Source organism: Pongo abelii, chromosome 20 (assembly GCF_028885655.2).
Source record: "Pongo abelii isolate AG06213 chromosome 20, NHGRI_mPonAbe1-v2.0_pri, whole genome shotgun sequence".
NCBI classification, from domain to species: Eukaryota; Metazoa; Chordata; class Mammalia; order Primates; family Hominidae; genus Pongo; species Pongo abelii.
Window position 1 is genome coordinate 48,839,042 of NC_072005.2, and position 23,689 is coordinate 48,862,730.

General features: G+C 41.8%; 1 long non-coding RNA gene across 3 annotated transcripts in view; it reads left to right on the top strand.

Annotated features, from left to right (window-relative positions):
- The window catches only part of LOC134760718 (uncharacterized), a 93,456-nt gene that overhangs the window by 21,665 nt on the left and 48,102 nt on the right, over nucleotides 1–23,689 (top strand). For all 3 annotated transcript variants that reach the window (XR_010138630.1, XR_010138629.1, XR_010138631.1), the window contains exon 2: nucleotides 6,040–6,179. This is a non-coding gene — a long non-coding RNA (uncharacterized LOC134760718). The remainder of the gene's footprint in view (nucleotides 1–6,039; nucleotides 6,180–23,689) is intronic.

Here is a 23,689-nt window from a genome sequence, read left to right on the forward strand (position 1 = left end):
TAAGGGGAGAAGGAATGAGAGTCATCATTTATTGGGTACAGAAGTTTAGTATAATAGGATAAAAAAAGCTCTGGAAATGGATAGTGTTGATAGTTACACAACACTAAATTGCACGCTTAGAAACAGTTAATGGTAAGTCTTAGACATATAGTGTCTGGTACACTTACCCTCTCTATAAATACACACTTTTTGTCACTGTTCCTTCCCTGCCATGGAGAGCTTCTGTGAGTTAATCTTCCTATTTCTCCAAGTGTGCATCACTCACTGTCCTCTGTGCTGTGTTCCAAGAGCTGTGTCCACAGACTCAGACAGGCAGTGACTTCAGAGCCAGGACACAGCCCTATTCCCATTTTTTAAAGCCTTACCCGTGGGAGGCTTGGCTGCTACTGGCAGCTCGATTTAGCCAGATTCAGAACCGGTCACCGAGGCACCTTATCCACATGCCCTGGCCCCACCCCGGCTGGATCCAAGGCAGGGACGGTCTCTGGGCGAGCCCACAGGAATGCAGGGAGCAGAGTATGAGCTGCTTCTCCTTCACCCAAGGGGCTTCCTCCTCTCATTTGGGGAAAAGTGTGGGCTTGTTTTGAAGCCTCTGATGTTCATTGCAGCTCATGGAGTACACACACACAGACACACACACAAAGGAGACAGAAGGGATGTTTTGGTGACAGAAACAGCTTGACCATGAGGACCCTCCTCTTTCTCCCTCTGTGAAGGCCCTTACACTGCATAGGGCTTGGGGCTGATAAAGCCACTTCCCTACATTTCTCAGGCTGGACCCAAGGTCATCCACCAGAAATCCAGAAAACAAAAGGAAGAGAATCTGTAGATATGAATTGGGAGGGTTCAGGAGAAAAATTTGGGATTTACTTTTGTATATGGGACACAGGCTGAGATTAAAAATGTTTTCCTGGCTCTTTCTTGGAAAGCCAGCTAGGGTTCACCTGAAAGCATATTGCCAATGTTCCAGCGGTCCACTTACCAGGGAGTGTGATTTTCTTGGTTGTGAAGTTTTTGCCATTAGTGACTGGGTTATGGACATAACACTGATAGTCCCCACTATTCTCTGTAGTGACTTGGGGGATAAAGAGCTCTTGTCCTGTTTGCTGGTTATTCCCATTCAGCAGCCAAGAATACTCTGCTGATGGGTTAGAGCCCACGAGGCATGAGAGGTTGAGGTTTGACTCTGGATAGTAGTAGGTGTCTGAAGAATAAGTTGTGGGTTCATCTGGGCCATCTGGTGCAAAGAGAATAAAGCCACAGGTAACGTTATCAGAGGGAATGGGAAGCTCCTGGTCTGTGAAAGGGACACAGTGTTCCTTTTTGCCAAGTCACAACCCCGAAGTCCCAGCCAAACTTCCTCTGTGTTCACTGAACTGGAGGAGTCTAAGACATTCACCTGTTTCTCCCATCACAAGCTGTGGAACCAGAGTCTCCTAAGACCGGAGAAGGCCCTCCCTTCCTGGGCCTACCCAGGTTTGCCTGTGGCAGGAAGTCATGGCCAGCTTGGGGGTCCAGGGGTAAGTGTCTTCATACTTGGACCTGAGAGGGACTGAGAGGCCTGGCCTCGGGTTATGTGGATTTGGGCTGGCAGCCTTTTCCATGAAGGAAAAGAGGATACTCACAGAGAAGATCCAGGTGACTGGGTCACTGTGGCTGGTACTCACTACATTCTTCCTTTGACATTCATAGAGTCCTGTGTCACTCCTTGTGACACTGAGTAGAGCAAGGATCCTGTTGTCATTGGACACCTGCAGCCTGGGACTGAGTGTGATTCTATGACCATTTACCCACCACATGTAGATTGTGCCATGAGTCTCGGGTTCACAGGTTAAGACCACAGCCTCCTCATCCTCCATGGGGTTGCTGGTGACATAGGGCTTGGGCAGATTTGCTGTGCAGATAACAGAGAAGATTCCCCTGTGTGGCACCATTGATTTCTCTACGAGCATTTTCCAATCAGAGTTGACATCTCCCACCTCTCAGCCAATCCAAGTCCTTAAAAGCCCACAGCAGGTCTGTGTGTCAAAAGACAGATGGATGCATGATGATCTGAGGACTCAGAGACCATGGGGCCACCTGCTCTGTGTGGGAGATGCACAGACTTCTGAAGTGTGACTTGATCAGCAATATTGGTGAAGTGTGAATTGAGCAGGGTCAAACAATTAGAGTTTGATTAACTTTGTTTAAATTGAGCAGAGTCCAAGTGAGGCAGCAGTGGCTCATGCATCTCCCCACCTGAAGGACCCCACCTTATGACAAGGTTGTTATTATGAATACACAGGTGTGCATGAAACAGGCAGTAAATGAGACAGCACCCACCTGGCCAGCTCCACCTGGTCCTAGGAACCACCAATATTCCCGTTATGTGTATGTTACAGCTTTTGTAGGCTACAAAATATAAAATACAAGTTCAGAATATAAAATATGCTATTGTTGATACAAAATATTGAACATGAAGCTGAATAGGTTGTTCCACTTTTTTTTCTCACTCTTGTTAAACTTTGCTGTTTCAGTTTTGGAAGTTTCTATTGACACAGGCTTAAGCCAGAGATTCTTTCCTCAGCTGTGGGCAGACTAGCAGTAATCCCATGGAAGGCATTCTTTTTTCCTCTTAAAATGTTTTTAATCTCTAGCATTTCTTTTGGTTCTTTCTTAGAATAGCCATCTCTGTTTAAATCACCCATGTATTCCTGAAAGTTGTCTCCTTTTTCCATCATAATCCTTAACCAGAGTTGTTTTAAATTTCCAGTCTGATAATTTCAACATCCCTACCACATGTGTGTCTGGTTCCAATCTTTGCTCTGTCTTTCAAACTGCATTTTTTTTTTATTTTGCCATAGTCTGTCTTGTATTTTTTTGAAAACCACATGTAATGTACTGGGTAAAAAGGACTTGAGTGAGCAGGCATTCAGTGACATGGTGGTGAGTGTGGGGAGGGAAGCGTTCTGTGGTTCTGGATGCGGTCTGTGTCCTGGGCTGTGAATGTTACAAGCACCTCTCAGGTTTTTCTTACCATTAGGTGGGATATGATGACTTGAGGAGGCTGGAGTTGGATATTTCCCCTCCCCTTGGCCAGTTAAGCTCCCATCAAACCCCAGCTAATTAGGCTCTAGTAAAATAGTTTCTCTTAAATGTAGGCCTTACCAAGAAGAATATAATTCACTGACAACTTTCCAAGGGTTTTTCCCTTCTTCCCAGAAGAAGGATGCAGGGATTCTTTTTTGACATTGACTGTGAGAACCTGGTAGAGCTCCAGGAGGTAAGAGTCATAAAACTGTCCCCCTACTCCCAAGACTAATCCATCCACTGGTGGGTTTATCTCTGCGCTGTGTCTGCACTGAGCCTCCAGAATTTCCTCAATTAGAGTTCAGGTTTTCTGACCCCAGCACTTGTTCCCGCTGGGGTTTCTGTGCCTGTGTTTCTGCTGAGGTATGGTGCACTGCTCTGTATTTGCCTGTGGGTCTCTCCAATATGTGGGCCAGTTAGCACTGAGACCTTGCTTCTCTGAGAAATCTAAACGAGTTGTTGATTTTTCAGTTTGTTCAACTTTTTACTTGTTGTTATATCTGAGTGAAAAATTTTAAGTTCCTTACATGTCTGATGGAAATTCGAAGTCTCTAGGGCATGACTGGAGGATATGAGCCCCACAGCAGGTTGAGGATGGAGTCATGAGTGAAATGGGTGAAATGAGCCCATGGGCCTTGGAACCTGCAGATCTGTCCTTCTGCCTCTGACCCCCTGGTGAGTCAATGTAGGAAGTGAAACCACCTTTGCAAAGCCTGTGATGGTGAGAGGAAGCTAGCTTGGCTGACCCCATCTCACCTCGAGCCTCAGGCTGGCTGTCCTCTCTCATTCCTGGGCATAGGCCTGGGTAAGCATGGGAGGAATTTATAGTTTAACTTTGAAGCAAGGATGATAATAGTCCCTCCCTAAAATTAGCTCGTCCTTGTCGGGGACTACCTTGGTAAATCTAAGAAAAGACCATGAATTATGGAGGGACCCAAATTCTGCTAAAATGCAGGCATAGTTTCTATAATCCCTTACTGCTCAGGAGTCATGTGTCCAGAGGTCACAAGATCTGTGACTTTCCTAGTTGCTCCTATAGATAGCAACACTATTGTAGAATCTGAGGTGTATCTTTTGCGATGTTTCTCAGATTTTTGCATTCTGGCAACCAGCTGACCTCATCTAGACTCATGAGCAGTGGCTCAACCAGTCATGTGGCCCCCACTCAGAGGCAGATTCAACAAATACAGACCATTTCCCCTACCCGCGTCATTTCTTCTCCAGCCAGTCAACAGTACTTATTCCTTAGACCTTTGACCCTTCAACGTTTTTGAAAAACTCTAAGCTCTGAGCCATTGGGAAAGCTTATTTGAGTCATAATAAACTTCTGTCCTCCTGTTTGGCAGCCTTGGGCTAAGTAAAACCATTCTTTACTACCCATCACCTTCTCAATAAGTTGGCCTTGCCTGTGCAGAGGGCAAGAACATGTCAGGTGATTATAAGAATGGATGGAGGAGTCACTGATCTCTTTCTGGTGGCCTGTTTCATGAGTCAGCCTCTCAGAGGGAAAGAGTCCTGGACTGGGACACAGTGTAAGCTCATTCTGTTGGTGACCCGGGGACATTGCCTTATTATGGAGCCTGGCAGGGGTGGCTGCTCTGGCTGATTTTGGTGCATTTTTCATTTCCCAGAAGGCAGGACAGGCCTCAGTGTGAGCAAAAAGGAAATGGAACAGTCAGCCTTGTTAGAGAGAGTGTCTGGGGAAGTCCTCAGGGTGGAGGAAGCTGTGCAGGACAGGGCTCATCAGGTAGAATGAAAGGGGGATGCACTTTTTTCAGTGAACACTTTTCAGACATCTCACCAACTCTGGCCTCACTCATCTCTGCCTTTCCTTCAGAGCCCTGAGCCCTGATTCCTGGGAGGGAGGGTGGGAGGGAGGAAGGGTGAAGCTGGGATGTGTGCTGTCCAGGTTTCTTCCATCTCTGGATCTTGACAGCGAGGGACCCTAATGTGTTACCACAAAGGAGACCGTGGGAAAAAGCTGTTTCTCAGGGGTGTCTGGCTCATGAAGTGATGGGAATTCGGACCGGGTTGGACTCGTGAACTACAGGGACCCTGTTCCATGTTAGCAATGAACTCTTCTAGCTCAGTGTCTCTCTCTGTGGCTAATTCTTTTGTGTGATTTCTGAGCCCATGCTAGAGTCCTCCTCATGATGCCTGATGGTCAGATCTGTGTGGGGAGACCTAAGGATGGGGTGGGGGTGGTCTTGTGTGTCACACAGAGTCTCCAGGGAACAGGCTTTGTGACTTTCTCTCCCCAGCCCCAGAACAAGTTCTGGATAGTGGGCTTGGTCAGATAAATTCAGAATCCATGGGGAAGGGTATGTGTCCTGGCAGTGCTGAGGTGCATCCCTCCAGGTTAGCTCTCAGTCTCTGCAAATATATTTATGTTGTGGATGTGCTGTTTGCTGGACTGTCTCATGTCCCTAAATCCCTGAACCTGCCTGCAGATAATGTCATGAAAGTTCTGCGTGGAAGTACATGAGGGCTATCTGATTAGGGTGGGTGTGTTTTACATAGAGGGTTTTTTTTCACCAAACACTTTTCAAAAAATTGTGGTTGAGTGTATATATAGAAACACACACATACTTATATTCATTAGATGTGAATATATATTTATATGTTTAATATGTAGATACATGTGTCTATAAATATACACACATATGTATATGTGTATATGTATATATATGTATATGTATATATATGTATATGTGTATATATGTGTATGTGTGTATATATATATAATGTGCCATTTTAACCACTTCACTTAAGGAGAGAGAGAGAAGAGAGTTTCTACTAATACCAAATCTGGGTTAAATAAGGGTGGTCCTATTCCCTGGGTTTGGGCTTTTGCTGGATGTGTCAATTCCTGCTGGAAGTGAGCTAGAGAGGTTACATGCTTAACCAATTTCGAGATTTTCTATGTGAAAATAATCTGGGAGCACATTGATAAGTTTTATCCTTTCCTAGGTGAAAAGCTTAATGAAGGATTTTAAGGACTTCCTGTTGGCTGAAGGCTGGCAAATGGAGTTTGCCATCCTCTGACTGCAGCCATTCTGAGGACTGGAAAGAATACCCTGAGAAGTGGCCTATTTTATTTCTGCAGGAAGGTACTGAGGTTTAATTTATCTTACAGAGTCTTCCTAGATTAGAAGGCTTTGAGGTGTGTTGATGCCTTGCCAGTGACTTAGCTGCCTGATCAGCAAGCTTATTTCTTTTGGCTACATCATCTATTCCCTTTTTGATGTTCCGTGTAATATATCACTGCTATTTCTCATGGAAGAAAACTGAGGATAATAACCTGTTAATTTTTTGGTGATATTTTATAGGAAATCCCTTGGTGGTAAGAAAATGCCTTTTATTTTAAATGTCAGCATGAGCATGAAGAACTAAAAAAGCATACTTGGAATCAGTGTAAATGTTAGCTACCTTTCCCTTGCTTAACTTAAGTGCTCTTGTAAGAACTATTTGTTTAGCTGATTGAGCACCTGCACCTGAAGAGAGATGTTATTTAGAGTGACTACTGCTTATCCTGCCTTATGTATTTCTTGCTTTACCACCTGTTTGTTAGCTGAGAGCTCCCTCTAGAGGAAAGTAATTTTGCCACATTAAATAGGGGTGTAAACCGTTTTTTCCTAGGGTTAATTTGGAGGCTTTTCTGACTAGTAGAGCTATTGTGACAGTGGTTTGGAAGCAGGTGTAAACAATAGGTCCTCCTAACTACAAATAAGAGGTTGAGAAAAATATTGGATTAGAGTTTTTCCTGAGACACCCCTTATGGTTGTGCTATGGGAAGAGGGGAGGCCTGGATAAGAAAGGAGAAAAGAGAGAGACTGGATGTAGTGTTTAGAAGGATGTCTACTTTCCTTCCTATAATTTCCAGAATCACCTGTGTCTCCTGTAATGGCAGTTTGAGCTGCTGGAGCCAGGGGTTTGAGCTCCAGGACCCATCAGTCCTGCTGGACCACTGTGAGACTGGTTCTGAACCCAGTGACCTCCATCTGTGGGAGCAGTTGCATCTCCATTGGTCTCCACCACAGGCTGGACAGGATCAATGTGGCTTCCTCCTGCTGTTTGGACACTCCTTCCTAAAATGCCCTGGCTTGCCACACTGAGAGCAACTAGTGGATACACCTCTGGGATCCTGGACTTTGCAACTCTGCAAAGCAGCTACTAGAGGCTTTGTCCTTCTCTTGAGCTTTCTGTCTTTCTTCTGGGCCTTCTCCTGGTCCCTATTATAAAAGACTGACATGGCTACCCTCAGAAGGTTTTCCAAGGTGCTATCTGCTACTATAGCTTGCCTTTTGTAGGTTTCTTCTAATATCGGGAGATTTCTGTATAATAAAATTATCTTTTAGAATGAGCTGTCACTTGACTGAATCAGGAGACAAAAAGGTGTGCACTAATAGTGCCCCTCTCAACCTATCCATAAAGGCTGCAGAATTCTCATCTGGCTTTGAGTCCATCATAGACAGTTTAGAGGAATTAAGAGGTCTGGCCTTAGTTTTTCTTTTCCATTAATCTGCAGAGCTATTGGGGTTTTATCAGGGTTATACAGGGGTACTGCTTCACTTCTTATTTGGAATGGTGTTTCTGCTATTTCTTCATTTTCTGTATCTCCTTCCTTCCCTTTTGGTGTATTATAGGAGATATGTTGCTCATCTCCAAAATTCTCTGCTGCTTGCAGAGTTGCCTGTTTTTCAGCTGCAGTTAGGGTTTGGTTTAGGAGCAGCATAACATCCTTCCATGTGAGGAGAAGCACCTGACTTAAATTCTGGAAAGCTTCTGTATACCTATCAGAATTGTCTGAAAATTGGCCTAAGTCTTACTTTATTTGCCTAAGGTCCTGTAATGAGAAGGGAACTTGGAGGGAACCCAAATCATGGAGATTCTCAGATGGTTCCCTTGGAAGTTGCTTTTCTAATTCTATGGGATTATTCTTTATAGGCCTGCCTGATATGGCTGTTAAAAAATCTGGGTTGCTGTCACAATGCTTGTAAAGGTTTAGTAAAAATGTCCTATCATTGTGCAAAATAGAATGAGTTGCTTTTCTCTTCAAAGCCCTGAGGTTAAAAGAGTTCTAGTGCCTCAGAGTGCACTCCAGAGGGGTGCAAGCTGAAGATGCTCTGTTAGCCATCGAGAAAAAGAAGTGAGAATAAAAGTGTCCTTATAGTCCCCCTTCTTTCATTGCGACCCAGAGTGGAGTGGAAGACAGTGGGAGCGTCCCCCCAACTGTTTTCTCTCCTTGGTTCCTGAGTCCTGGCACTGTGTTAAATGTGCCACCCATGGTTGTAGGTGTGGCCCTCTAAGCCATGGAACTGGATAAATGAAGTGATGGGATTAGCCACACCTTACCCATGCAACCTTAGCTTATCTGCCTGTGATCTGCCTGGCTTCCTGAAAAATGGATCTCTGGAGAAAGTGTAACAGTTGCCTTTGAGCAAGCTTTCTTTAACAGAGGGAATATGCCAGTTGCCAGTTATGGCCCGTGCTAAAACATTTACCCTCAGAAAAGTGGTCCTGGTTAACTCTGTTCTTAAAATATGCTTACTAATTAAATACTGTTCTAATTGGAGACAGAATAGGTACCTTAAATGAACATAGGGACCTAATGACAGTTTTCCCTGCTGATGGGGCAGTATCAGAACTAAAATTTGGCTATGGAAGACATTTTACTCCTAACTGTTGAAAGCAGAGCTTTCCCATTCACAGAAAGAGCTTTTCTATCAGTGCAAAAATAGAGAATTGGAAAAGTGCAGTGTTATGGCAAAGGACCACAATGTGCCTCATGAGGAGGATTTCTATTTCCACTAGGTGACACTGTTGGCTTAGAAATATCATGTGCTTACCAAAGGAAGGAGAGAAAGAGAGAGAGACAGAGAGAGAGAGAGAGACCTATTGGGTTAGTTATTATAGCATTCACCGATCTTTCCTAACAGAACTGTTTCCCTGAAGTGTAAAAATTTCCACATATTGCATACACAAAAAGAATAGGAGACATAGAGACGATGGATAGAAAGGAAGAACAAATTTGCAACAGGATGGTAAATTAGGAGACCCATTACCAACATCTGGATGGACTGCCGGAGGCTGTGTTCAGTCCAGAAGCCTTGAAATAACATCAGGGTGTATCCTGGCCAGAAATTCTCAGCTGCTCCAGGACATCCCGCAGTCTTATGTGATGGTGAGGTTCTCCATGAAAGGAAGCTAGTTTGAGGAGAACCTTGAAATTAAAGGGCAGATTTGAGGTTTGCGCCATACCCACCATTCTGATGTTTCTGTCTTCTGTTCTGATCACAATCCTGGATGAGAACTCCCAAATAAAATGGCTCTGTTTGGGAATCTATCCATGGTTCTTTGTCAGACACTGAGAAAGAATTCAGGACATGGAAACACATGAGGAGTGGTTTTAGGAGTGAAAAGTTTAACAGACAAAAAAGAAGAGAGTGAGAAAAGCTTTCTCATACTCAGAAAGCAGTCACCCAACAGAGAGTCTCCAATTTGGGGAGGAATGCAATTGATTTTGTACAGAGACTTGAGGAGGCAGTGATTGATTTAAATAGGGTCCAGGGGATTGTTTTGACCAGGTGTGCCATTTATATAGCCCAGGAAAAGACTGGTCCTCCCACACTAATCTTTTATTATGCAAATGTGGGTTCTACCTGGTGGTCACCATGACACCTGCACATGTGGTGACAAGGAAAAAAGAGCATGAACTGCCATATTGGGTGTTCCTGGCTCTTAGCTGCCTGCATCTGCATATGCATGTCTATGCTTGCAGCCTGATCATTCAGTCTGTTTTCTATTAGAAATGGTTTGGGGGCTGCTTTTTATTAAAGGAAAATTTCACCAAGAATTGTTTGAAGCTGGAAACCATGATTCTCAGCAAACTATCACAAGGAAAAAACCAAACACCGCATGTTCTCACTCATAGGTGGGAATTGAACAATGAGAACACATGGACACAGGAAGGGGAACATCACACACCGGGGCCTGTTGTGTGGTGGGAGGACGGGGGGGATAGCATTAGGAGATATACCTAATGTTAAATGACGAGTTAATGGGTGCAGCACACCAACATGGCACATGTATACATATATAACTAACCTGCACATTGTGCACATGTACCCTAAGACTTAAAGTATAATAAAAAATAAATAAAACCCTATGGTAAATTTCTATTATTTTTGTGTTACCTTGGCATCTATTTTTAATCTTCCTTGAACACACCAAAGTTTTTCTTGAAAAAGCTTAATTTCTCTCTCCCTCTCTCTCTTTGCTTCGAGATGCTAATGTGCTGTGTGTTTTCTCTAAAACTCAGTAATGCCTTCCTGAGATACATGTTAACCTTTACCATTTACAAGAAAGCAATTTGAATCCAGCTATCCTTTAAAATGGTGTGTTTTACTGATCTCATGCCTAAAGTCCTAAAATCAAAACTCTAAAATCTTTTTGTCTCTCTCTGTCTTTATGTGAACATATATATGTTACCTGTTTCGGCACATATATGTATATGTCACACGTTTATATACTGTTTACACATAATATGAAATTAATGTAAAAATAAATAAGTACTCACAAATTAAGGGAATAAACCCAAATGCTTTTCTATATATGTGATTTTAGTAACTTTGGGGAATATAGATAGTTTTAAAATTGTTGGTAAAATAAAGTAGAAATGTCTTCATAATTTCATTTATACGTTTTTACCTCGGTCTGTTGGCAGGCAGGTTTATATTGTCTTTACTAGATGTTTTAAGGTCATGAAACAGTTGCTTCTGTATATATACATTTTCCTAATTTTTCTGTGAGCTTATGTCTTTATATTTGAAGCTTTAAATTCTGAGTTCTAAATGAGTGACCATAGTAAGAACTGGGGACAAAACCCATCCCATCCTCCAGCTGTGCCTTTTGGCCATGCTGGGAGATACGAGATTATCCAGGCATTTTCTTCATAGCTCTGTTCTTTGTCGTGGGCTTCGCATCTGGTACATAGTTAGAATGGTTTACTCCCTTGTTTTTTTTCTACTGAAAATATGGCTGTATACGTCTGTTTTTACATTGCTACAGACAAATACATGAACCTGAATAATTTATAAAGAAAAAAGGTTGAATGGTCTCATGATTCAGCAGGTTGTAGAGTAAGCAAGATTCTGGAATCTGCTCAGCTTTTGAGGAGACCTCAGAAAACTTACAATCATGAAGAAAGCCAATGGTGGAGGAAGACATGTTATATAATGGGAGCTGGAGGAAGAGAGCAAGGGTTGCACACTGGTAAACAACCAGATAAAGACTCACTGTTGCTACAACAGCACCAAGGAGAATGGTGTTAAAATATGAGAAACCACCTCCATGATCCAATCACATCCAACCAGGCTCCACCTCCAACTTTGGAGATTACAATTTGACATGAGATTTGGGTGGGGGTAAAGGTCCAAAAAATATTATTATCTCCATGGTCCCTCCCAAATCTCATGTCTTTCTCACATTTAATAATATAAGAATGGCTTCCCAACAGTCTCTAGAGTCTTAACTCATTCCAGCCTTAACTCAAAAGTCCAAAATAGCAAGTTTCATCTGAGACAAGGCAAGTTCCTTTTCCCTATGAACTTGTAAATTCAAAAACAAGTTAGTTACTTTCAAGACACAATGGGGGTATAGGCATTGGGTAAATACTCCCATTGCAAAGGGAAGAATTAGGCAGAAGGAAATAGGATACAGGTCCCATGAAAGTCTAAAACCATACAGCACAGTCTTTAAAACTTAAAGCTCCAAACTAATCTCCTTTGACCCCATATCTCATATTCAGGGCACACTGATGTAAGGCTTAGGCTTCCAAGGTTCTGGGAATCACAGGAACATTCCAAGAGAGTCACAAAAGAATTTGTAGTATGGCTTTTGATGCTAAACAGCGTATTAGACCAAGTAAGTCACTGAAGAGAAAAAAGTCAGAGGAGAAGATGGGTGAGGGTGATAGAAATGGAATGGTGAAAGGAAAGGTCTGATAAAAATGTTTACTGGCTGGGCATGGTGGCTCACGCCTGTAATCCCAGCACTTTGGGAGGCTGAGGTGGGTGGATCAAGAGGTCAGGAGTTTGAGACCAGCCTGACCAACATGGTGAAACCCCATCTCTACCAAAAATAGAAAAATTAGCCAGGTGTGGTGGCAGGCACTTGTAATCCCAGCTACTCAGGAGGCTGAAGGCAGGAGAATCACTTGAACTTGGGATGCAGAGATTGCAGTGATCTGAGATCGTGACATTGCACTCCAGCCTGGGTGACAGATCGAGACTCCATCTCAAAAAAAAAAAAAAAAAAAGTTTACCCAAGGGCTCATCTGGTACCTTGCTCCATGAGTAATATCTTACACATTTTGATTTTCTTTTCCACTTTCATTTTCTGATGTGCAAATTGTCACCCTTCTGCTGAAGATGATAAAAGTGGCTGAGGGAAGTCAAATGAGTGGTCTAGTCTCATCCAGCTGCTTCATAGAGCTCGTGTGTTTCACCTTGATGTTTGTGCACAGACAGAAAAGTGAGACACAGAAGGAAGGCAAAACAAGTTTTTGTTGTGGGTGGTATTTATGAAAGTTACCTGCGTTGGCAGAATAACGGACTCCTAAAATGTTTGCACCCTAGCTCCGGAACCTGTCCATTTACTTTTCTTGGTAAAACACTGTGGAGGGGCGATAAAATTAAAATCTTAAGATGTGGACATTATTCTAGATTATCTAGATTATCTGTGTGGGCACACTGTAATCAGAAGTGACAAAGAAAAACAGGGGCGTCAGTGTGAGAATGATGAGCCTGTGAAACTCCACTGGCCACTGCTGGGTGTAAACATGCATCAAAATACAAAATTACAACTAATGTAGTTATAGATTTTATTTTTCATTTATTATTTGAGGCAGCTCTTACTCTACAAATAAAGTGACAGCCCTCCCTGGGCTATATGATCACAAAACAGTGTGTTTTGTCAAGTGGGAACCAGTAAACAAAGCCATATAAATAAATAAATTGGTTAACATTAGGGTACTTCAGGTCGCTTTTCTGTTAAAGTTAAAGTAGAGGAAACTTTTATTATGCTGTCTCAGGTAGAGTGAAATCTCCTGTTTTCATCAAAAATCAAGGGACTGTTCTGGTATCTCTTTGCCTCATTAAAATTTCAGTTATGGATTGTAGCGTTTAGCATGAGTGGTTCTATTTTGGAGTCTCTAGGCTCTCACTTAGGTGAGAGTGTGACCAAAATTTAAAGCATTGGCATTTATCTCAGTAACCATCGTATTGGGCTTCCATCATTTATAGGTTTATGATGTCTTCCTGATCACACATTTCTTTGAGTTCTTGTCATTTCAGCCAAAGAGAGACCCTTTGGTATTTGTTGATGGCTGCACACAAAACTTTTAAAAAACTTTTTAAGAATTCACCACACCAAAATGTAGAATTTGAAAACCTGTAGAATTTATCACAGCAGAGAGACTACTAGTATTACTATTAGGAGGATAATACCAAAAGTTTGGAGTATGCACTTTAGGCAAGATGCAAACCAACTAAAATAGAATAGATCAAAGAATGAGCCGGAAGAGTCTAGCAATTTTAATCCAGTAGTATGTTTGGTAACTTTTGTGACTGAGTCATTATGATACTCGATGAATTTGTTTATGTGCAACAATCAGTGTTAGAATCTGCATAGGCTCCTCCCTGTTCAGCTGGTAGGCAACAATTTTATTATGTAGCATTCGATTACTCATTAAATTAAAACAGAGAGTGAGAACAAGTGAGTCTGAAAATGTAACTTTAAAAGGGACGACTGTACATTTGAACAAACAATTGTGTTAAAGATGCTGCTAATGTCAGCCGTTGGGTGGACTAAAAGATATCTTATGTAAAAACTTGAGGGTGACATGATATCTCTGTCACTCTGTTATGCTACTCTCAGAAGCTTCTTCATGTGAAATTCTAATGATACCATCATCCTGCCAAGTGAAAGAGGCAGGAATAAGCATGGACAAAATAAGACGGGTAAGAGCCTGATTTTGATGTGGAGACTTATTCTGACAAGTTGGGAAAAGCTTTTCACAGTGTGAAGTTGTCAACTTCTTATCCTGGTTTTCAATTTGAGTGTCTGTAGTTATGGTGTCAAACATATTGGTGAGCTCTGAGTGACTCATACTTCAGGTACGAGGGTTTTTCCGTGAAATTTACATTGAGCTTTCCACCTCCAGCTTATAGGGCTTCAGGAACAAAGCAGATTTTCTTCTTAGTGATTCAATAAGAGAAAACTGGATGGGGGGAACTAGAAGAATTGATGGTCTTGTCCCGTCTGCCGGTGAATAATAAAAACTCAAAAACAATGAACAGAGCTTCAATTTCATAGCAGGCATACTACAGTTTTTATTTTCAACATTATTTTTCTCTCTATAGGCATATCTATTTTTACCAAAGATAATCCCAGTAGGACAAATTTGTTTACAAAGTAGGTTTAGTCTTATCAAACTTTGCCAGGATTCTTTACATAAGTGTATCAAGGGTAGCAGTGGACCACAGAGGTTCTTCCTAAATTTTGCTTCGCTAGTAGTTTTTATAAGGAGTCTCAGATTAAACTTTTACAAACCTCTTGAGACGAGGAAGCCAAATGAAGGCCATCTTCAGACTTTGCCTGTAGTAGTTATGGGTCCATTCTATGTATATTCTTAAATATAACATCTCAGTCAAATCCTTGGTAATATTACCAATGATTTGAAACATGTCCTTTTGTAAAGAGAGAAGATTGTTACTAAACTTGTGCAAATAACTGTATTAGCATAAACATATGAATACTCATGAATAGTTTCCCAATCCTGGGACAGTTAGGTAAAGAGCAAAAATCAATGGGCTTCAATTATTGTTTCCAAAAGTATACTTTACCAAATTGCTTTATATATAGATAGGTTGAAAGAAGAAAAATTCCATAAATCTGGAAAAAAACATTTAAAGAGTCAGCAAATTTTCAAATAAAAATTATAAAAACATTATCCACATTATCATTTATTTCAATGAAATTATTTTTGTTCTGCTTGGTCTAAGTTGGCATATTTCTTGAAGGCATCAACCTGTTTGTTAAAGTTTTGGAAGTCTATAGACAGTCCAGTGGTATAATCTTGAACTGCTCAGAAACTTGTATGCAAGAGTACTTGTCAGTATCTTTTCCATAAATCTTTTGAAACAGAAGCAATTTTGGACTGTAGCTGATTGCAAATGCTTTCAGGAAGTATCAAAATACCTATCTGTGAATGACCAACATGTAAAATGACTATTGTTAGGACTCTGATAAGAGTTTGGTATAATAAAGAGAGTAACTCCTGCCAGTACTCCAGTCATGATGCTGACAGTGGCCCCAACTGAGAGACCAAAAGAACTTTCTTGTCCTAAAGCAGCTGTCATGGAAAAAAAAAAAAGAAGAGAAGGAATAAATAATAAAGACAGCAAGGGTTTTAGCCAGCTATTTTTTGAGATAGGGTCTCACTCTCTTGCCTAGGCTGGAGCACAGTGGTGCAATCTCAGCTCACTGCAACCTGTGCCTCCCAGGCTCAAGGAGTCCTCCCACCTCGCTCTCCTGAGTAGCTGGGACTACAGGCATACACCACCATGGATGCTTAATTTTTGTATTTTTTGTAGAGATGGGATTTTACCATGTTGTTGAGGCTGGTTTTTGAACTCCTGGACTCAAGTTATCCACCCGCCTTTGCTTCCCAAAGTGCAGGGATTATAGGTGTGAGCCACCGCTTCTGCCGGTTTCATGCTTTTATTGTAAGAATGAATTCCTTATGTAATAATAAATAAATACACAGAAATTATTTGCTTTGGATGTAGCAAATGTAGATTTAGATTGTCCAGAGTCAGGAGCTAAACCTCATATTTTTTTTTTGTTTTAGCTCAGTGTAGAGTGCATTGAAGGCATCCTAAAAATAATTCCATATAGTAAGCCAACTTTAAACCCTGCTCACAGCCAGATCTGCCAAGTATGAGCCAGGTAAAATTACCAAAAAGTGTGGTTCTGACTGACCAGCATGGCACATGTATACATATGTAACTTACCTGCACATTGCACACATGTGCCATAAAACCTAAAGTATAAAAAAACAAACAAAAAAATCAGTAACGTGGCTACAAACAAAGACTGATTTGAAACAGTTGATCCAACCCAAACTCTTTGCTCATTTCCCAAAATTTTCTATACAAACATATACAACTTACCACAACATAAAGATCGTAATAAAAGGTTTGCCTTTTATTCCTTTAAATGACCATATGTTTAGATCTGAGGTACTGAGAGCGATAATTCTCCATTAAGCAGAAACCTAATAAAATTTGAAAAATAGTGATTTTATATTTAGATGATACTCAGATCTTCTGCTACATATGTGGAAAATGGAATTATTGCTAGAAACATTGTTTAAAGATTAGGGTATGAAAGGAGTATTAGGAAGTCAGGAAGTTCTTTCTTTAGGAAGCAGCTTATCTGAATTCATTCAATGAGCTTTAGGCCAGTTTGAGGTCTTTCTGCAAAATGTAAATTGCTATATGAGAAACCATATATAGTCCAATGATGAAAGAGTGCAAAGCCTTAGAAGCACAGGAGACAATTCCAGTATCTTCCCTAAAGTTCTGACAAAAAGGAAAATAATTATCAAATTATTCGAATCGAATACTTATCACGTATGTGTAAGTCAGTCGGCAGATGAAGAGAGGTGGAAAATATGACTTCTACCTCTAGGGGACTCACAGTCTTGTGGAGGCCACTAGGGGTGGTGGTGTGACCTGCCTGGAGCAGCGCTAAGTATGGACTTGTGAGTCAAGGGCTATCAAAACCTAAGTAAACCGATGGCCGTTCAGAGAAGGTAGAGTTCCATTCCACAGTTTGCAAGAAGGACTATTTCATGGAGGAGGTCACGTTGAACTAGACCTTTAAAAGTTGGTAGAAATTAAAAGCAAGGATATGGAAGCAGGAAGAGTGAAAGTGAGCAGAGGTACAGGAGTGAGGCAAGGGTGAGCAGTTTTAATTTTTTAATGGTGATATTATAAAATATACATCAAAATTTGCCATATTATTATTATTATTTTGGAGACAGCATCTGGCTCTGTTGCCCAGGCTGGAGTGCAATAGCTCAATCATGGCTTACTATAGCCTCCACCTCCTGGGCTCAAGCAGTCCTCATACCTCAGCCTCCTGAGTAGCTGGGACCACAAGCATACACCACCACGCCCAGCTAATTTTTATATTTTTGGGAGTGATGAGGTCTTCCTATGTTGCCCAGGCTGGTCTCAAACTCCTGGACTCAAATGATCCTCCAGCCTTAGCCCCAAAGTGCTGGGACTACAGGTATGAGCCACTGCACCTGACTCCATCTTAAAAATTTTTAAGTGCACAGTTCAGAAATACATTTGCATTGTACAACCATCAGCACCACCCATCTTCAGACAGTATTTTTCATCTTGTAACAGGGAAAATTCATATCCATGAAACACTAACTCCTCATTCTTCCTCCTCCCCACCCCAGGTAACCACTATTTCAGTGTCTCTATGATTTTGACTGCTCTAGGGACTTCTATAAATGAGATCATACACTGTGTATCTTTTTGTGCCTGGCTTATTGCACTTAGCATAATGTCCTCAAAGTTCATCCATGTGGTAACATATGTGAGAATTTTTTTCCTTTTGAAGGCTGAATAATATTTCATTGTATGGATAGACCACATTTTGTTTATCCATTCGTCTATCCATGGACACTTGGGTTGCCTTCACTTTTTGGCTATTGTAAATAATGCTGCTATAAACATTGAGGTACCAATATCTGTTTGGGTCTCTGCTTTCAATTATTTTGGGTTTATACCCAGGAGTGGAATGGCCAAGTCATAGAGTACCTCTAGTTTTAGTTTTCTGAGGAACCACCATAATGTTTTTCAAAGTGGCTGCACCATTTTAATTCTTATGAATAGTGCACAAGGGTTCCAATTTTTCCAAAGTCTCATTAACACTGATTATTTTCTGGGGTTTTTGCTTTGTGTTTGATAGTAGCCATTTAAATTGGCATAAGATATAATTTCATTGTGGTTTACATTTTCATTTCCTTAATGATTAGTGATATTGATCAATATTTTCTATGTTTGCTGGCCATTTGTACATCTTCTTTGGAGAAATGTTTATTCAGGTCCTCTGCCTATTTTTTTAAATTGGGTTGATTTTTTCTTTTGCTGTTGTTTAGGTAGAGAAGGCAATCTTTGAATACCAGTGATGTTTCACTAATGCTGGGCCATTGATTTCACAAGAATTCATATGAGGTATTAGAATGTGAGTTTGGTTTCAATCATGGCTGAGGTTGAATGCCTTTTCCAAAATTCAGTGTGAATTTCATCAGAAGCCAGAAAGGGTCCAGGAGCAAGAACATGGTGTGACTGCTCTCTGCTAAACAATTTCAGCCTAATGACAGTGAACATTTCTCTTCTAAAGCCTCATATCTTTAGCCCCTGGACACATGTTCCTGATAGCTCTCTCTTTACAGAGATCCCCTTGGCTCCACAAGGATAGAGATAGTTCTTTGCTGAGAGAGTCACTACCACACACTCAGATGAAAGGTATTCGTTCGGTTTGGCAGAGTCATTGGTAGAGTAGCTGCTGATCCCAGGAAGGCAGAGTGGGTGATGGGAAGGGATTAGATTAGGAAGAAAAGGGATCCTCTCTTTCTCTCACTGAGAGGACTTTAAACCTGCAGAAGCACATCAGTGAGTGGACTACATGTAAGTGTCAATGTGCAAAGTCGATGGTGCACACGTTACAGGTTGGTGAGAGATGATGCCACTCAGACCTGAGTGCACGGTGGAACTCTCTTGACTTCTCCCTGCAAATGGGTTGCCCCTGTATGTACAGAGTTATTCTACAGAAGTCCTGCTCCTAACTCATCGGAAACGTAATGTCCTCTGTTGATCTCAAAGGCATTTTCTTCTGTTAAAAGTATCATCCATTCAGCAATATGGAGAAAGATCATTTGTGAAAATAAAATAGAAGTGTCTGATGGTAGTGGGGGTGGGGGGTGTAATTTCCTCCCTATGTGAGTAGCATTAAGTTCACCCTTAAGTTTTTTCTTCATTTCTGTAATTGGAGACTGATTTATCAAGAGGATATAGAATTCAGTCGCTAATTCCATTAAATGCTTAAAGAATAAAATAAAAGTAGAATTCAAAAGGCTTACTCCTGATTAGTTTTCAAGATGTGTCTAGGCACAGGAAGTTAAAAATAATACCACGGTGAATGCTCTGACCCAGTGGTAACAAAAGCTTCCTTTTTTTGGTGAGACTTGGCATAGAAAATCACACATGTCATTCAGCAGTCCTGAAAAATGATGACTGAGATTTGGACTGGTTTTCCAGGGAATAAAATGGAGTGACTTTTTAAAAAGTTCTACTCCTAGAATCTGGGACCTAATCAATCCAATATCAACTTCAAGGGAATAGGCCAACAATCAGAGATGAAATTAGAAGAAAAATAATTAGAATAGCAAGCATAGGTTGTTTTTCCATGCTATGATTCTGCAGCAAATGTGGTAATTTGGGAATACTGATCTGGGGAATCTCTTGTCATGGGAATAATTTGTGTTTTGTCAGCTTTGCTGAGTGTCTCTGGTGAGCTAAAACTGATTAAACAGAGTGCTGGCCCTGGTATGTAAGCTCTAATCTATACTCCATATCTACCACTAGCCATTTTGAAGGAGGAGATTTCCCTGATCCACCTCACAGGATGTTCAACAGGCGTGTGGCTCACCCGCTTGGTTGCTTGAGCCCCTGATGAGAGATGGAGCACACAGAAGGGCAGGTGCAGGGGCTGGAGTGAGTGCTTTGGGCTCCAGCCTGGCAGTAGTGTCTGTGGAGGGCGTGGTGCCTGCAGCCCAGGTGTTACAATGCTCTTTTAGTCTTGATGTCTGCAAATGGCTTAAGTGTGAACCAGCTCAATAGACCCCCTGCCTTTTCACAAGGGCAGAGGGCCAGTGTGACAGCTTTCTGTATTCCCAGCTATTGCCCAGTGTCCCAGAAGAATCAGGCCACACACACAGGCTTGAAGGATGAATGTGGGGTTTTATTGAATGGTGGAGGTGGCTCTCAGCAGGATGGATGAGGAGCTGGAAGTGGGAATGGAGTGAGAAGATGATCTTCCCCTGGAGTTTGGTCATCCAGTAGCCAAACTCCCCTATGACAACCCCCAGTTTAACTCCTGGTATTCACACGTTCCTTCCCTTCTCTCTTTCTCTGCCATGTCATCTGCCATTTGTCTGCTGGTCTCCTCATCTCCTCATCTGTTTCTTGGGCCTGGGGTTTGAGGTTTATATGGGTACAGGATAGGGGGACATGGCAGGGAAGAAGGCAACTTTTCCCACTTAGGGTCGAGGGTCTCCAGGCTTGCGGATGGGGCCTTTGCTGGGGAACTGCCTTGTTTACCCAGTATTTCCCTGTCTCCTGTCCATATCAATTTCATGAATGTGTGGTGACAACCTGAACCCAGAATTTGGAGGTTGGAATGTAGGAGTGAATGCACTCAATCTACTAGGGTGCCAATTCATAGCATCTAATTTGGTAATGATGAATTAGCAATAGAATCTTTTGGTAGGGGCAGACTTGGTGAATCTTCAAATGCAGCAGGATTTTAAAATGAATCGAATACTATGTCTCAGTCAATACAATTACCTCCACCACTCCCCAGGTCCTAATTCAAGAGTTATATTTTCAGTAACTTTATGTATTCAAAACTGTATTAGATGCTGGAAATACAAAGATGAGTAAGACATTATTAATGTTTGTCCCTAAAAAGATGAAAACTAGTGTGGAAGACAGCGAAAAAATTAGAGATTAATCTTATCTAGAAAATTCTAGAAACAGGATGAAGCACAAGAGAGGAGTATTTTAGACAACCTCAAGGCATTTAACCCAAGCTGGAGCCTTTAGTTAGGTTAGAATATGGCCAGGAACAGGAAGTCAAGATTCAACAAATTGCAACACTGCAATAATAAGTAACATCACTTTTTAATAGTGTTTGCCGTGTTTTCTAATGTGAAATCAAAATCTGCCTTTGGATAACTTTTACTCACTCCCTGGTCTTGTTTCTGTTCTCTGGGATGACACAGAATATATCAAATTCACTCTTACTCCGCTTAGTACTGAGAAGGCAAAAATTAAATAAGGCATTCCAAATTCTTGTCTGTATAGGGGCCAAGGGAAAGCTTCCCCTTCACCCTCTGAAAGTTTGCTGATAACCAACTGACAAAAGGAAGATTCACAGGAGAAAAAGCTTAAATATTTATTTGATCACAGTTGTATATGACATGAAAGCCTTTAGAATGAAGACCCAAAGATAGAGGGGAAACTGTCCATTTTTATGCCTAGGTTCAACAAAGTATGGACAGCCATGTAGAAATAGGGTTGGATTCTTTTTAGCCTCTCTGAGCAGTGCTTCTTCCTTCTGGGCATGGGAAAAATTCACCATATTCCTTAGGTCCCTTCAAAGGCCCCTGTATTCACTCTATTTCAGGAAGGGCGAGAGGACCAGTGAATAACCAACTTTCTGGAACGGGGTCTTAGGACCTACCGTCAAACAAAGTAGGTCAGATCATTTCATCTTTTGTTTTCTCTTTTCAAGAGGCAGGGTGTGATTCTGTCACCCAGGGTGAAGTGCAGTGGCCTGATCCATGGTTCACCACAGCCTCAAATTCCTGGACTCAAGCAATCTGCCAGTCTCAGCCTCTCAAGTAGGTAGGACTATAGGTGCGTGCCAACATACCAGACTAATTTTTAAAGATTTTTGCAGAGATGGAGTCTTGCAATGTTACCCAGGCTGGTTTTAAACTCCTTGGCTCAAGCAATCCTCTTGCCTTGGCCTCCCAAAGTGTTGAAATTACAGATTTGAGCCATCACACCCAACCAGATAATTTCTCTATGGCCAGTTTTTATGCAGAAAGGTAGAGGGAAAATTAGAGTCCGATTTTTAGGTTTTATGGCTGGCTTTGGGGAAAAGGGGTTCTGGTTTCTAGGACCCGTCATGGGGAAGAGGGATTCTAGTTTCTAAGGTGCCTCCAGGGAAAATGGGACTCAGAGACAAGAGGGCAGAAGAAGCTCAGAGAGAAAGTTTTGCTTCTAAGGCTCTTTCAGAAGGATTGCTTGAGCTCAGGAGTTCAAAACTAGCCTGGGTAACATTTCAAGACTCCATCTCTGCAAAAAATTTTTAAAAAATAGCCTGGTATGTGGCATGTACCTGCAGTCCTAGCTACTTGAGAGGCTGAGGCGGGAGGATTGCTTGCGGCCAGGAGTTTAAGGCATGGTGAACTTTCTGAGGCTTTGATTTTGGGGTACTGCTTTCTGAGCCTTAGACCTAGAACCAGTATTCAGGTCATGGGGGAAGTTCATATGAGAATCTCTGCTTTTTAACTATCAAACTGACTCCCACAGGGGCCACTTGGAGATGCTCTCACCCATAGGCCTGTCGTACACCTTTGGTGGGTAAGGACAGGAAAAAGAGATTGAGTAGCATAAGATAAAGTCCTCACCACCCCACCCATTTCAATAATGGGATCCACATATATCATATGCTGATCTGAGACTCTTCCTGAGCTTCACGATTCATACAGTGTAAGAGAGTGGTCTATACCTTTCTCCATGACCTTCAGCCCACACGAGGTTCAGTGACCCTAAGGCCAGGGAGGCCAGGATGCTGTGATTGAGATGAGAGCAGGGGCAAGGAGGGTCTTTTCTTTGCTCATGGAGCCCTGGAAAAAGTATCTTTTTGGGTGCTGGACAGTGGGGAGTTCAAGACTGTGGGCAGAGGAACACTGGAGCCAATGTTGGGAATAATTCTCATGCAAGCAAAGACATGGTGTTTGGCTGGCCACAACCCCAGACCTTGAGACTGTAGTTCCACAGGGGTCCAGGATATTGTTTCCATGTACAAGATCCATCTGTGAGAATCCAGGACTTTCCACCACCTGCCCTGGTATGGCTGTGGTCTCATGCACCATCACCTTGGGCTTCAAATTCTGCAATGACCCCCTTATTGATAACCTGGCTCTTGAGTTGACCTTACAGCAAACATTCTTTTTGAAGAAAAGTCACAGGGCTTCACCCCACTGTCCGAAACCCTCCACTATTAGCTGCCATTGCACACAGAGTCTAATCCTAAGGCATTGCACTTACAGATTTCCATATTTTATTATTGCAGAGATGTTATTAGTTTCTGAGTAGCCAGGAGAACATTTTTTCTGAAATTAAACATATCAAATGCACCACATTCTTGAGGTCCCCTCAAAGGCCCTTCTATTCACTGTATTTTGGGAAGGGTAAGGGAACAAGTGAATAAACAAAGGTCCTGGCTTTAAAGGCTGTTATGACCATAAAGTCTGTGTATTTCACAGCCCATGGCAGCAGCATCCTGAGATATTATTTATTGTCCAACTTCTCTTCTCAGGCGACACATCCCACTGCAATGGGGAATGGGACTGAGCGAATTGGAAGTTCTTGGTTCTATGTTCCAGTTGCAATCTTGCTTTCAGTTTTCCTGCTGTTAAAACAGCCTTTGCTGGTAGGACTGTGTTAAGTGAGAATAG